The sequence below is a fragment of the Ochotona curzoniae genome, unplaced genomic scaffold, assembly GCF_017591425.1.
Source record: "Ochotona curzoniae isolate NIBS_2020 unplaced genomic scaffold, NIBS_Ocur_1.0 contig_2692, whole genome shotgun sequence".
Lineage (NCBI taxonomy): Eukaryota > Metazoa > Chordata > Mammalia > Lagomorpha > Ochotonidae > Ochotona > Ochotona curzoniae.
In genome coordinates this window covers 14,919,386-14,933,338 of record NW_024465556.1, presented here as the reverse complement: position 1 = coordinate 14,933,338, position 13,953 = coordinate 14,919,386, and positions in this window count along the sequence as shown.

The following is a 13,953-nucleotide window of genomic DNA, read 5'->3' as shown; positions in this document are numbered from 1 at the left end:
AAACTTGAGTTGCAGCCCTGCCCTGCCCTGGGTTATAACCTGAGCATTCATTGCCTATTGCTTCCAGAATGGGGCCAGGCTTCGTTCCCAAGGATGATCTTCACTTTGGAAAGGTCACATTCCTGGATGAGGAAGCCTTGACTCCCAGACCCGGCTGTCCAGTTGCTTGGGCCACTCATAGAACAGATTACTCAGGTGCTACTTGGACAGACAGGAAGAGGAGCTGGGAAGTGACAATGCCCCTCTCTTGTGCTTGCTTCCTGCCAGCTCCAGGAGCCCTCCAACAGTCTGTTCCCCTGCTCCTATCTCACAGATGACACTTACGGAGCCAAGTTCATGGCTACAAAGCAGTGGTACTAGGCTTTGTTGGTATCAAGCTGTCCTCATGCACACATGATAGAGGGCCAATCTAGCTGTCAATCCAGAAGGAAAGATTGGATTTATGCATAATTGACCTCACACCTGTAGGGGAAACCAGGACAGTTGGGATGGTTCGGACAGGGTTTGGGGTTCGGGGAGGGACTTAGTGGAAGAAGTGAAGTTTCAGTTGTGACTGGAAGGACAGGTTGTATTTGGAGCTGCAAAGCTGGGGAGGAGGAAGGAGGGGGGATTGTGTTCAGCAACAGCAGCCTGTCCTGCCCAGTAGGTGACAGTGGAAAGAGATGAGAGAAGAGGACATCTGAGCAAAGTCACAGAAGCTATGTCTACCTGAAGACCCTGAGGAGCAGGGACCTGGGCACGGGAGAGGCACAGTTGGGACGTGCCCTGGGAACCGTGTGTGTGGGAGCAGCCTGTACATCAGGCTCAACAGCCACCACCCTGACCGATGGGCCAGGGAACCCATCACATGGGCAGCTGTGGGGGTGATCCAAGATGGCTGAGAAGGCCCCCCTGGAAATCAGGGCATGGAGAGGGCAGGAAATCATACCCCTGGACTGGGTCGGGACCTGGGGGACCCCCAGCAGGAGCTTCAGGAAAGATGGCCCAGAGTGAGAAGTGGGGCAGGAAGTGGCCCTCAGCTCCTCTCCCGGGCCTTTCCAGGGCCTGGCCACTGGCAGGGAAGGCATCCTCTGGGAACCTGGTGCTGGAGACCCTGAGAAGCCCAGAGAGGCATGTAAGGAGGGCGAGAGAGAGGGAGGGAGACATGGAGAACGTTCGGGAGCTGAGCCCATACTGAGGAAGTGGCAATGATTTGGGCAGTGAGAGAGCAAACCAGGGCAGTAGCAGAGGACAGGAAGGTGTTGAGGAGGAACACGTGGCAGCTCAGGGAAGTTAGGACAGCAGAAATTCAAGCAGTAGTCTGCAAGGGCAAAGGTGGCAACGGCACCTGCTCATGGCAGGTGTAGGTACAGTGGGCATCCAGAGATGCTGAGGCACACATCTGCTCTGACGTTTCTCATCTGAAGAGATGAGTGGTCAGTTAGATGGGCAGAAATTTTTCAGAATCTAAATGGAAGTGCTTGTGACAAAACCTAAGAAAAAAATCTACACAAACAATTCAGGGAGATGTGAAGGAACAGGTTCTTGCATGCACGTATCTGATGGCAATCACAACTCTGCATGAAAAGCTTCTCCTTCACTGTCAATCTGTGTTTCAAATAAAAATGTTTAAATCTGGAAAGGAAGGAAGGCAGGAAAGGAAAGAAAGAAGAAAGAAAGAAAGAAAGAAAGAAAGAAAGAAAGAAAGAAAGAAAGAAAGAAAGAAAGAAAGAAAGAAAGAAAGAAAGAAAGAAAGAAAGAAAGAAAAAAGAAGGAAGGAAGGAAGGAAGGAAAGAGAGAAAGAGAGAAAGAAAAGAGAAAAAGAAAAAGAAAAATTGAGGCGGGGTGTCGTAGTATTGTATGCTAATCCTCTGCCTGCAGTACTGGCATCCCATGTTCAAGTCCCAGCTGCTACACTTATTATCCAGCTCCCTGCTTATGTGCCTGGGAAAGCAGTGACCAATGACCCAAGGCCTTGGGCCCTTCACCCACATGGGAGGCCTTTAAAGAAGCTCCTGGCTTCCAGCTTTGAACCAGGTCAGCTTTGGCTAATTTGAGCATTTGGGGAATAAGTCAGTGCATGGGAGAGTCATTCATTCTCTCTCCATCTCTCTGCCCTTCTTTATAACTATCTTTCAAATAAATAAAGCAAATCTAGGCCAGGAAGGGCCCCTTCAATCCCAGCTTTTCTTTCTACACCTCCTTCACAGCCAGCGTCCCTAGATGAACAATTCTTGGCCTCAGAAAAGACACAGAAACTAATAAGAGATGATGCCCCGCCAGGCAAGCCCACAAATGAACTCCCAGCTCTGTGTGTCCCAGGCCTGGCCTCCATTCCACAGTTCCCGGGGCCTCACAGTGCGGGGATGGATTGGGAAATAAAGGCATGCACTCGGAGCGCTTTCATTATCCGGCCACAGTTTTCTGGCACTGCATCAGGTCGGGCTTGTTCCATGTTTAGTTACACATCACCGTGCACATCCTCCGTATGTTACGTTTCACGTAATAAATACATGGAAAGTATTTCTCTTTTTTCCATCAGCTGCTGCCCAGAAAGGAGCAGATTTCTGGTGTGTGCTTCTGCAATAACAAGGCAATTGTTTAAGGATCTGTGATACTTCCTAACCCTGGACTGGCTAGGGCCCCAATTGCTCTGACTTTTGTATGGTTTGCTATGTATGTTTCTGTGCTAGGTATCCATCAGAAGCAGTGTGCTAAGATGCCTGGAAGCGCAGCCAGCGCCCCCTGGCCAGGGGAGACACTGACAACACCAGGCTGTTAGAGAAGGGTGACATGCTTGACTTCTACAGATCAGGTCTGGCCACAAACATTATCCTGTACCTCCCCAGGGGTCATGGGCTAGTCAGTGGGCACCTTGTGCATTCAGAAGGAACCTTCTGTGTGTCCAGACCTAGTCTAGATGCCAACTGGGGAAGGGCAGAGTAGGAAATGGCAAAAGAATACCAAAGAGCAGAGACAGCTCTTGAGGTTGAGGTGGATTTGCAACCTGACAACTTGAGTTCAAGGTCACTTCCCTGCTGTCCTTGAAAACTTCTTTAAACATCAATTTACACATCTAAAAAATGGTAGAGTAGGATATCACCTCCAGTGAGTGGTTTTCTTGAGAATAAAGTGAGACCATCTGTACGAAGGGCCTCCTTGTTCAATCCTTTATGATTGTTCAGTGTGAGAATTATGGTTACTATTTTCTTTCTCCTCATCTCTGGGGACAGGTGCTGGTGGGCTGCAAAGGGATTTGTGATGGGAGAAAAGGCCCCTAAATTCACAGTTCTGGATTAAATATATATATTTAATATACACACATAAATAAATAAATACACACACATATGTTTTAAAGTTACAGAAAGAGACCATCTTTCATCTACTGGCTCACTCCCAAAACAGCTGCAATGACCAGATCTGGGCTATCTGTACCCACATGGTATACTTAAACCATCCCCATTGCTTTCCCAGGTGTATTAACAGGGAGCTGGATAGGAAGGTAAGCAGCCAGGATTCAAACTGCACCCAATGGGATGTCACCCATATGGGATGGCAGAGGATTAGCCTAAACACCACCATGCCAGCTCCCTACACACTCCTGGATTTGAAGTACAACCTGTGACTATCCAAGAAGGCACATAGTGCACACAGGGAATAATGAAGCAGCAGCTAGGACACTGAATGGGCCACCGCATGGTGCCCAGATTAAATGCTGGCTTGTGTCCCTGAAGCTACGCAGGATGAAATTAGCATTTGGATTGGTAAAGTAGATCTCCTCCGCCAGGGTGAGTGGGGCCTGAAAGGAACAAAAAAAATAAAAGAAATCCACACTCCCCCTCTCCCCAACACACACACGTTTTGCATTTTGTCTGCCAGTTTCAGCTGGCCTTGGACTAGGATGGACAGGCACAGGCTGCCCTCCAGGCTGGGTGGACTCAAGGCCACTCGCTCCCGGGTCTCTGTCTCACAGACAGCTGTGGGGACCAGTCAGCCTTGACCCAGCAGGTCCCTCATAACAGACCTCCTCTTGGCCACACCGACTGTTGGTTGTGCCTCTCTCCTCTTGCCAGCAAGCCTGGGGCGGTGACCATGTCCAAGTTCTTGTGCCCTCTGTCACAGTGCCCCCTGCACCCTGGCTACCTTCTACAGATATACTTGATGATTAGATCTCCTCAAATTCTCTTTTTCTAAAAAAAATAATAATCTATTTTCATTGGAAAGGCATATTTATAGAGAAAAGCTACAGAGAGAAAAATCTTCCATTCGTTGGTTCACTCCCTGAGTGACCACAATAGCCTCAGCTGAGCCCAGAGCCAAGAACGTCTTCTGGGTCTCCCACATGGGTGCATGGTCCCAAGAATTTGGGCCGTCCATCACTGCTTTTTTGGGTCACAAGCAGGGAGGTAAATGGGAGGTAGAGCAGTCAGGACATAAATCCAGGGTCCAAATAGAAAGGATTTAGCCATTGTTCCGGGCCCTCCTTAAATTCTCTTAAGTGTGTTTGCTCCTTTGGAGACTGTGACTTGTATTTCCCAATTTAAAAGTTCCTATAACAAAAATTTAACCTAGTACGGTCTTCTTCCTCCTAGTTCTGGGGGTATGGCAGAGACGTTAAAAATCTGATGGGTTCAGAACTACCACGTGGGCACTCAACAGGCCCACCCCCACCCCAGGGGACAGCCACTTTCTACAAGTGTCCTCAGCCAGGAAGGGTGACAGGAACCCCACATCCAACCCCATCCAGCCTGACCCCACAGCACCCCAATCTGTGCTACACCAGGCCTTGTGCTAATCCCTCTTTGTGGGTTTGCAGCATGCACAAGTCTCCATCCACAAGTTCAAATCAAACACGGCACCCTGTGGTGCTGGCGTGGGGGACATTGTAACCTGAGATGGCCTGGTCTTGGCTCTGTTCCCCAGGAGGCCCTCTGAGTGCTGGTGGTTGGGGGTGTCACTGCCAGTTGTGACAAGGCAGCCTATACAGGGGTCCAGTGGGTCACGGCAGGGCTGCCCTATGGGTTTGCTCGTGGGACATCTCTAGGCTGGGGAGAAGAAGAGAAGGGGTCTCCACTGTTGCCAGACGCAGACCTCACGTGAGACCAAGGTCCTTCCCATGGTCTGTGCTAGCAGCAGGCAGGGGTGAGGTGGCACAGGAAGGAAATACCCAGGGTAGAAAATACCCAGGGTTTTCAAAATTTGCTGTGGCACAGGATGTGTCACGTCACAGAACATGACTCCAGTGTAATGCCCACTTTATAGATAGAAAAACCAAGGCTTCAGGACAGAAAGGCCACGGTCTAAGAAGTAGCAGACATGATGCTTGGGCCCGGTGCAGTGGCCTAGTGGCTAAAGTCCACAGCTTGAACACACCGGGATCTTATACGACCCCCGGTTCTAATCCTGGAAGCCCCACTTCCCATCCAGCTCCCTGCTTGGGGCCTGGGAAAGCAGTCAAGGACAGCCCAAAGCCTTGGGACTCTGCACCCATGTGGGAGACCTGGAGGAAGTTCCTGGCTCCTAGCTTTGGATCAGCACCGGCCATTGCAGTCACTTGTGGAGTGAATCATCAGGCAGAAGATCTTCCTCTCTGTCTCTCCTCCTCTCTGTATATCTGACTTTACAATAAAAATAAAATAAATCTTAAACAACAACAACAACAAAAGCCTGATGCTTGACCTGCCTGGTACCCTGATCCCTGTGCCACCCTCCCCTTCCCAGTGCCATGTGGGCAGTGGCTAGGCAACAGGAGCAGGACCCAGGGGTCGGGTCTGCCTGGCTTCTTCTGACTCTGTCGGCCTCAGCCGTGCTCTCCATGCAGGCCATCTGGGGTTCTTGGGGCCACAGCTTGTTGGTACTCAGCCCATGGGCACCAACACCATTTGTCTTCGGGAACAGATGTTTAGTCTGACAGGCACTTCCTGCCTGGTTCAAGGCCAATGATCAATAAAACAAATATTGGCCATGGTGATTTATAATGTCATCTGGGCCTCACAACAACCGGGTGAGCAAACTCTTATGAGGTTCTGTGTCACCCAGCCTACCTCACAGTCAGTGCAGCTGGTCTCCATGGCGGCCCCTGGGGCCTGCACCTGCCCTCCCGGCTTCTCCCACCTGCAGAGAAGGCCAGCCTCAGGTGTCAACTGGGTGCCTCCATGGAGCTGAGTCACATTAGAACCCATATCAGGGGTTTTCTGGGTCTGCCCGTCTTCCCTAAATGAGCACAGAGCTGTCAGATTGTGCAGCAGCTGCCTGGCTGTAAACCTGGGAGACCCTAGCTCAGGCCAGGCTATTGCGCTGAGGGAAGGAAATCTGGAATCCCAGAGTAGGGGGCATAGAATCCAAAACCTATCTACACAGGAAGGCTGGGCGACTCTTCCTGCTCTGGGGCCTGCAGGCTTTCCCTCCTGCCCTGCCTGCATTGAGACTGTACAGATAGATGCAGTGGTCAGGAAGGTCAAAGTCAATCCCCAGCTGTCCAATTCATCTGAGGCCCCAGGAGAGCCCCAGGCCAGAAGTCGGAGGTCCTAAGTCTCTGTGTGTCTTCAGGAAGACATGTGAATGCATCAGGGTCCTGCTGCCCCTTGTCTACACCCTCCTTGAGCCAGGAGACCACAGCAGCCCAGAGGTGCCTCCCTCAGAGAAGCAAGGCTTGCTGCTCAGCTTCCAGGCTGTCTGACCTGCAGTGTCTCTGAGCTGGAGTCGGCTCAATGCACAGACACATCCCCAGGAAGGAGGGAGGGTGATGAGGGTGCCACTGCTGCCGGTGGCTCCCTGCTGGGTCTCAGGAATCCCACATGGTGCACCTGGCTCAGGCAGGACTCCATAGCCTGGGTGACGGTGCTCCCGAGCGATCATGGGCGCAGTGGCTTGAAATCCAGGCTAGCAACTCCCGCCTAGCGGTGGGGCGCCTCCTTGGGCCTCATTCTCTCCCTTCTCTCTTTCTCTACTTTGTTTATGCTTTGTTTTTTTTTCTTTTTTCTGTGGCTTAACCTCCTGTCTGTCTTTCTCCTTTCTCTACAGCCTTTATTTAAATATGTATATGTTTATGTACTTATTTGAAAGTCAGAGTTACAGAGAGAGGAAGAGAGAGATCTTCTATCTCCTTGTCTACTCCCCCAGGTGGCTAAGTAGCAACACTGGGCCAGGCAGAAGTCAGGAACTTCTGGGTCTCCTGTGTAAGCAGGAGGGAACCATGCACTTGGGCCATCCTCAGTTGCTCTTCCCAAACCATTAACACAGAGCTGGATGGGAAGTAGGGCTACCAGGATTAGAACTGGAGACCATATGGGATCCCGGTGTGTTCAAGGTGTGGACTTTAGCCACTAGGCCACTGCACCGGGCCCCATAGGTGACTATGTTACAAAGCACAGAGCAGGAAGATAGGCAGCTGTTTCTCAATTCCAGACCCCGCCAAGTGTCAGGGTGAACCTTACAGATCAGAGTGGGCATGAGCATTGTGTGGTCAGCTCCTGTGTGGGTCTCCAGCTGGTCCCCAGGTCCCTGGCCTACCTTGGACTGGTCAGTAGTGGGAGGCCCTGTGTCCCGCTGCTCTCTCAGCAATTCCACCCATTCTTCAAGACCCAGTTGAGTTCCATTTCTGAGTCAGAAAGTTTTAAGCAGCTGCTCAGGGGCAGGAGCTCTTGAAATGGATTCTCTCCATGGGAGCGTCACTGTGAAATCGCAGTCAACGTTTTCTAGCTATGTGAGCAACCTCGTAGGTGGTGATGGAAGGAGGGGTGGTGGAGTTGCTGGTGATGTGCCTCAGACCTTGGTCAGCTCTCTGTGGAGAGCAGCTCCTTGAATGGTTCTGGCTCGTTGATACAGAAAAGGAAGCCCCAGACCAGCCTGGTTGCGCCGGAACCTTCTGTGGTACAACTGGTGAAGTTCTGAGTGAAATGACATCTTCTCTGACCCAGCAAGTGCGCCCAAAACGCTGCGTCACTGAGCACCCTTGAAGATCTCACCCTTAACACCTCTTGTACACCATGCCATGTGGGCAGGGACTCACACCAGGCCAGAGTATGGAGCAGGAAGAAGGGAGCAGCGGGAAGCAGGAGAGAGGACAGCTGGCCACAGGAGCACAAGGACACCCCTGCTGGCCTGCAGCTCCACCTGGGCTTTTCCTATAAGACCTGCCCCGATAGCCCTGGGACCTGTCCTCCCTCGGGCTGCAGTTCACTTTCCCTCATTCACTCTGATGCTGCCACCTGACCTCCCTTCTGTCCCATTGTGTGGACAGCTCTGCCCTGGACCAACTGTCTGCCCCTGCTCTGCTCTCTGCCAGGCACTCGCTCTGCAACCAGCAGCCCACTAAGAAGCTAAACCATCCCCCTGGGGTCCTTCTCCATGTAGCCATGTCTAACACTCTGGTTTCCTTCCGGCCATTGGGAATAGCTCAGTTGAGTTGTAACTCTGTCACCCACCCTCAATTGCCCTCCAGTAAATTACAGCCCCTCTGGGACCCCTCACCCATCACCAGCACACCACAGTATCATGAGCACACATGGGGGGGGGGCACCTGACACAAGCTACAAGCCGGCTCAAGACCAGTGGTGGTCGGGCTTAGACAAGACTGCACACCCCTCATGGAGGCTGAAAGGTCAATGGTTCCAATGGCTAGCAAGAGGGTCAGCTTCCAGCCCCAGCTCTCAGAGCAGAACAGCATTGGGAAAAAGGTGAGTTGGTGTCTGCAAAGCGTAGCCCACCAAACAACAGACTCCAGAACTAGGCTTCTATCCAAGCCCTGTCCACCCTGAGGTCCTGGGTGGCCTTCATCTTCTGACCAGTTCCATGCCACTGCTTCTGAGCTCCTAAGGCAAGGCAGGGTAGGGCACCAAGGGGCACCCAATGAGCCTGACAGCTCCTCTCCATACCGCATTGTGTGGCTCTTGTGACCCCGTGGTGCAGGCTTTCTGCATCTCTCACTCCCTCCTGCCCAGCATCCGCCCCTGCTGGAAGGAGGATCCTGCTCTGCGCAACCCACCCTTCCCCATTAGATTAAGTCTGCAAAGTCCCCGGGAGCTCCAAGCACCATAAATACAAGGCGCTACAATTGGACCCAGCTTGGGGGAGTGAGGAGCAATGGGAGAGAGCCTGGGGGTCTGCCCCAGCAGATAGGAACAAGGGTCCTGGTGGACCAGGTGCTATCAGTCAAGATGGTCGGCAGCTGCCGGCTCCTGGAAATTACGAGGAACTGGGGAGGGCAGAGCTGGCTCAGCTGTCTGCATGCTGAGTGCCTCGGATTATTTGTCTGGTGTTTGTGGTTGGAGGACGCCCAGGGCACGTTCAGCTGAGCCACTTTTGAAATTTATTTTTCAGCCCCCGGGAGCTGCAGGGTTGGGGGAGTCTCCTGGTTTTCATTTGTTTGCACTGACAATGGCCTCTTCTTGGAGACCCTCCTTGTGCTCTGGTCCCAGCGGAGGCCCTGGGAGCTGGTATGCTGCACAAGACAGGCAGGCTGGGGTCCCAGCAGGCTCTTTCCCCTCCTCTCTCCCTTTTGGATGACTTTGCCAGACGAAGTGACTCGAGCCACCAGCCTCCTTCTTCTCTTCCTTTAGGAGCCCTTGTACATCAGCATGGTTTTTTTTTTGTTGTTGTTGTTGTTCCTTCTGGTCTGGGCCACTGTGGGGCACAGGGCATGGGAACAGGATGGAAGCTGGATGTTGGATCCACTTCTGCCCTTCAGGTGACATGAAGGCCAAGAGATCCCATCCATCCCTGCAGACATATGTCTGCCTCAGTGGGTCCTCTGGAAGATCCCACCTCCAGCTGATCATCCCATCACTGCCACTCACCTCCCTCCCCAATACAGTCTCCCATCACTTGTTCCCACTGGCAACCTTGCCTGCAGCCACCATCCCACCCCAAACTCATGTCCTTGCTGGAGCCCCTTGCTGGAAACCATCAGGCAAGGTGACCTGTGAGCAGAGGATCCCATAAGAGCTTCAGTGAAGCCCTCATTGGACAGGTAAAGAGAGCTAGCGTGCCAAGTGTAGCCTGAAGCTAGGGTGTCCTGTGTGCCACTCTCCAGGCCCTCCAGAACCCACAGGCTGGCTAAGCCTGACGTGATTGCTCCAGGAACACCCACTGAAACAGTCCCTGGGTGTGTGCGGGGTAGAGAGCACCTGGAGGAAAAGTTTTGGGACTTTTCACATTGTCCACAGAGGGATTCAGCCTTCCAGCAGGAAATCCCAATGCTTCAGATCAGGTGGAGGAAGATAGGTGTAGCAGAAGCTGAGCCTGGAATAAGCACAAGGTAGGTGCAAGCAGGTGCAGCAGGGGGAGAAGAAAAGAAGGCATCCTGAGGAAGCAGCTGAGTCACCTGCCCTCGCCCTGTCCTCCCCATGTTGCTCTTGTCTAGCCGGTTGCCCCACACGCCTGTGGTAGTAGCTCCTCTAAGTACGGCTGCTAGTTAGATGCCCTCAGGCAGACACCCAGCGTGTGCCACTCCCTGGTGTCTGCGCATCACACTTTTCAGATCACACAGCTGAGAGAGACCCCAGCAGCCCTCGTCTGCATTGCCCACCCAGCAACCAAACTCCACGGTAGCCGACTTGTCCCAGCCCAAGAACAAAGAGACAGCCTCCTCACACTGCAGTTACGCTGACCAACTCGGCTAAGTCTCATTCTGTACAATGGACCTGCCTGCAGTGCTTACCGAGAGGCTCAACAAGACAAGGGCCCGGGGGTGGCCTTGGGGAGCTGGGCTTCCCAAGACAGGCAGACGGCGGGTTTTCCTTCCCCCAGCCCCTCACCCAGAGTCGCCCACCAGCGGCACCTGGTGATGTTGGCTTTTCCATCTGTGACTCAGAAGAGTATGAGGATGCTCAGGGGACCCGTGGAGGCCAGGAAGGGAAGGGTTTGTCCCCATCCTGGAAGCAGCTCGTCCAGTTGTCCGTCAGCAAGGACCTTGGGTGTAGACGTCTGGAGACAGGGAGGTGGGGGCGGCCCGGGGCGACTGGGAGCCCAGACAGAGGACAGGAAGGTGAGTGCTAGGATGTAAGAGGCCTGTGGCAAATGCGAACCTGGCCCATTGTTTCCTCAGCCAATTGTGTTTTGCTTCTTTCCCTCCTGAGAGACAGCTGAGATGAGGAGGCAGCCAAGCCAGGGGCCGCCTGGAAGTTCCAGCCCCACAATTGTGTCCGTGATGAAAATTGAAATTGTGTATTTTTCAGCTTTAGACAAGCAAACACTGCAAGGTCAGCCACTGGCCCTGTGCCTCCTGGGATCCATGCTGTTTGCTATTCTTCCTCATGGTGCCTGAGTCAGGGGGCCCAGGGGCAGGGGTCAGTTGGGGGCCAGTCCATGGGGCTGAGATACAGACATTGGGGCGGGGAGCAGAGAGCGATAAGGCCACCCTGGAGGTTGGGTGGCAGGGGCACCCCAGATAACTCTCAGCACCCAGGGTATCCCTAAGGGCAAGTTCAGCACATGCCTACTGACCCAGATCCTGGCCCAGGAAGGCACGGCCAGTGTCAGCCCCGAGGCCTGTGAACAGGCCTGCTGGCCCGCACCAGAGCTGGGGGCAGGAACACCACCATTGCTGTGTGTGAGGGGAAGCAGCACTGCATGCCAGGTCCTAGTCTCTTTCTGCTTCTCAATCTCTCTGTCCGTTTCTCTCTCTCTTTCTCACTCCTACTCTCACATTTTTAGTCTTCAAATACTCTTGTTATTGGGGTTGGCATTGTGGCATAGTAAAGCTGCCACTTGCGATGCCGGCAGCCCGTGCAGATTCATGTCCCAGCTGCTCCATTTACAATCCAGCTCCCTGCTGATGCACCTGGGGAAGAGCATCAGGAGATGAGCCAAGTGCTTGGATTCCTTCCACTGACATGGGAGACCTTGAAGATGCTCCTGGCCCCTGGCTTTGGTGTGGCCCAGCCCTGGCCTTCACATCCATCTAGGGAGTGAACTAGCAGGTGGAAGCTTGCTCTATCTCTCCCTCTCTCTGTGAAACTGTTTCAAATGAATAAACACATCTTAAAAAAAAGTTGCATTACAAAGCCCTCATTCCATTTGGCAGGTGGGTGGGAAGCCTCCAGGGGTTACTGCGATGAGAATAGGGTATGCAAGTGGGCAGAGTTGGCCCAGAGATTCACTGTTCCACTCTACCACAATGGACTGTGGAGACACCTCCTCCTGGCAGTGGTGGAAGCTTTTCTCTAGTCTTCCCATCCACAGCCCAGGGGGCAACATGGAGTCCCCATCCCCTACAGCTGTGTGTTCTCACCCTTGGTTCCATCTGAATACCAGGGAGCCCAAGCTGGGAGCGGCCTGGCACACAGAGCCGTAGCCGCAGGTCCCAGGGTAGCTGGGAGGTGAGGCTCCTGGAGCCACTCCTCCTCCCAGCTGTGGAGGTGTAAGTGACTCTCCTTGGTGACTGCACGGCTGTGACTTCGAGCTTAATCCCAGAACTGCACCTGCTCAGGGCCAGAACACCAAGTTGTGGGCTAAGTTCCTCTGCTTTCTGGTGCTTTCCTTTTCCCATGTCCTCCTTTCTCCTGGGCAGTGGTCACCAGGATCCGGGTTCCTGCATTTTCTCACTGTCATGGCCGGTGAGGGAAAAGCAGACCCTGGTCCCTTGGAGCAGAGTGCCGATGTGTCCCGATGTAGAGACGCTGGACCACATTCACACGCGCTGAGGCTGAGAAGCCCAGTTGAGATTTCTTAGCCTGGCCTGGTGGGTGAAGGGCAGGGCCTGTGAGGTGCTGGACTTCTTCCCCAGCCTCACAACTGTGTACCCAGGGACCCTGAGCAGGTCCCTGTAAACCTGGGCCAATGTTTGCCCATCAGCAGGTAAGCTCCTGAGTCAGCCCTGAAGGAAGCCTTCCTTGGAGATCCATCTTGCTCTTGGGTCGATCATCTGGAGCAGAGCGCGGCCCCTGCCACAGGCGCTGTGCTTCCTGGAAAGTCAGCACACTCATACCACACTTCTCCCAGCTGGGAGGACACCCTGAGGTGACCCCACATCTATCATCCCAGCACCCCCAGAAAGTACCTGGGATGTCCTCTGCACTCATCCAGCTTGAGGTCAGAGACCAGCCTGCCCTGAATCAGTTCCTGTGGGCAGAAGGAAGGAAGGCTCTAAGACCCAGGCCTGGGCCCCACCTGAGTGAGGGTGGGCAGTGGGGACAGTGAGCAGCGGGGACAGTGATGGCTCTCATAGGACAATCAGGGCAGACAAATCCCTGGTCCCCCACCCCAGTCCAGCAGCATGTGACCCCATCGACACCCCCTTAAACGTGTGAACATCTCCAGGAGGATCCAGGAGGTCCCTGTGTGTCTCAACTTCCTGCTGAGGACCCAGGAGACTTTCACAGCTCAGCGCGTGTGTGCTGATCAAGTGCTTCAGTTGGAGGATTCTGCAAAAGAATGTTCTAGCGTATTCTAGAGAACATGCTTCCCAGGACAGTTTCCTGCCTCACCTGTGCCCTGGGAGCTATTGTCGGCCACATGAGACCATGAACTTGCTGGGAGCACAGCTCCACCAATTGACTGCCATGTTGTCTCGCAGCATGCAGGATGTTGCCTGGGCCCCGGGATGTAACAAGTACTGAGCTAGTCTGTTCCAGCACAAAAACCCAGACAAACCCTCCCGGAACAGGCGTCTTTCTGCCCAAAGAAGTCATAACAACTTCCTGTGAGTTTAAAATACATGTGTGGGTTCTTTTCCTGGCGTGATTTCTTAATTTGGGAAACGAAGCCTGCTAATTTCCCCAAAGGCTCCGGGAAAGAAAAGGCTTCAGGAAGTGGGTTTCTAGGTGGCCCAGTGCCTGGGCTTCCGGCTCTGGGCAGCAGTGGGTGGAGCTGGGCCACATCCTCAAAGTGGCCGGGGGACAGGGCACCCACACTCCGGGACGCTGGGCAGCCACAGGAAGGCCAGCACATCCCAGCCTTCACTCTGGTGCTAAAAACAAACCCCCAGGCAGGGATCAAAGTGCCTCCAGCCCCAAAGCAGACCCCAGGGAGCAT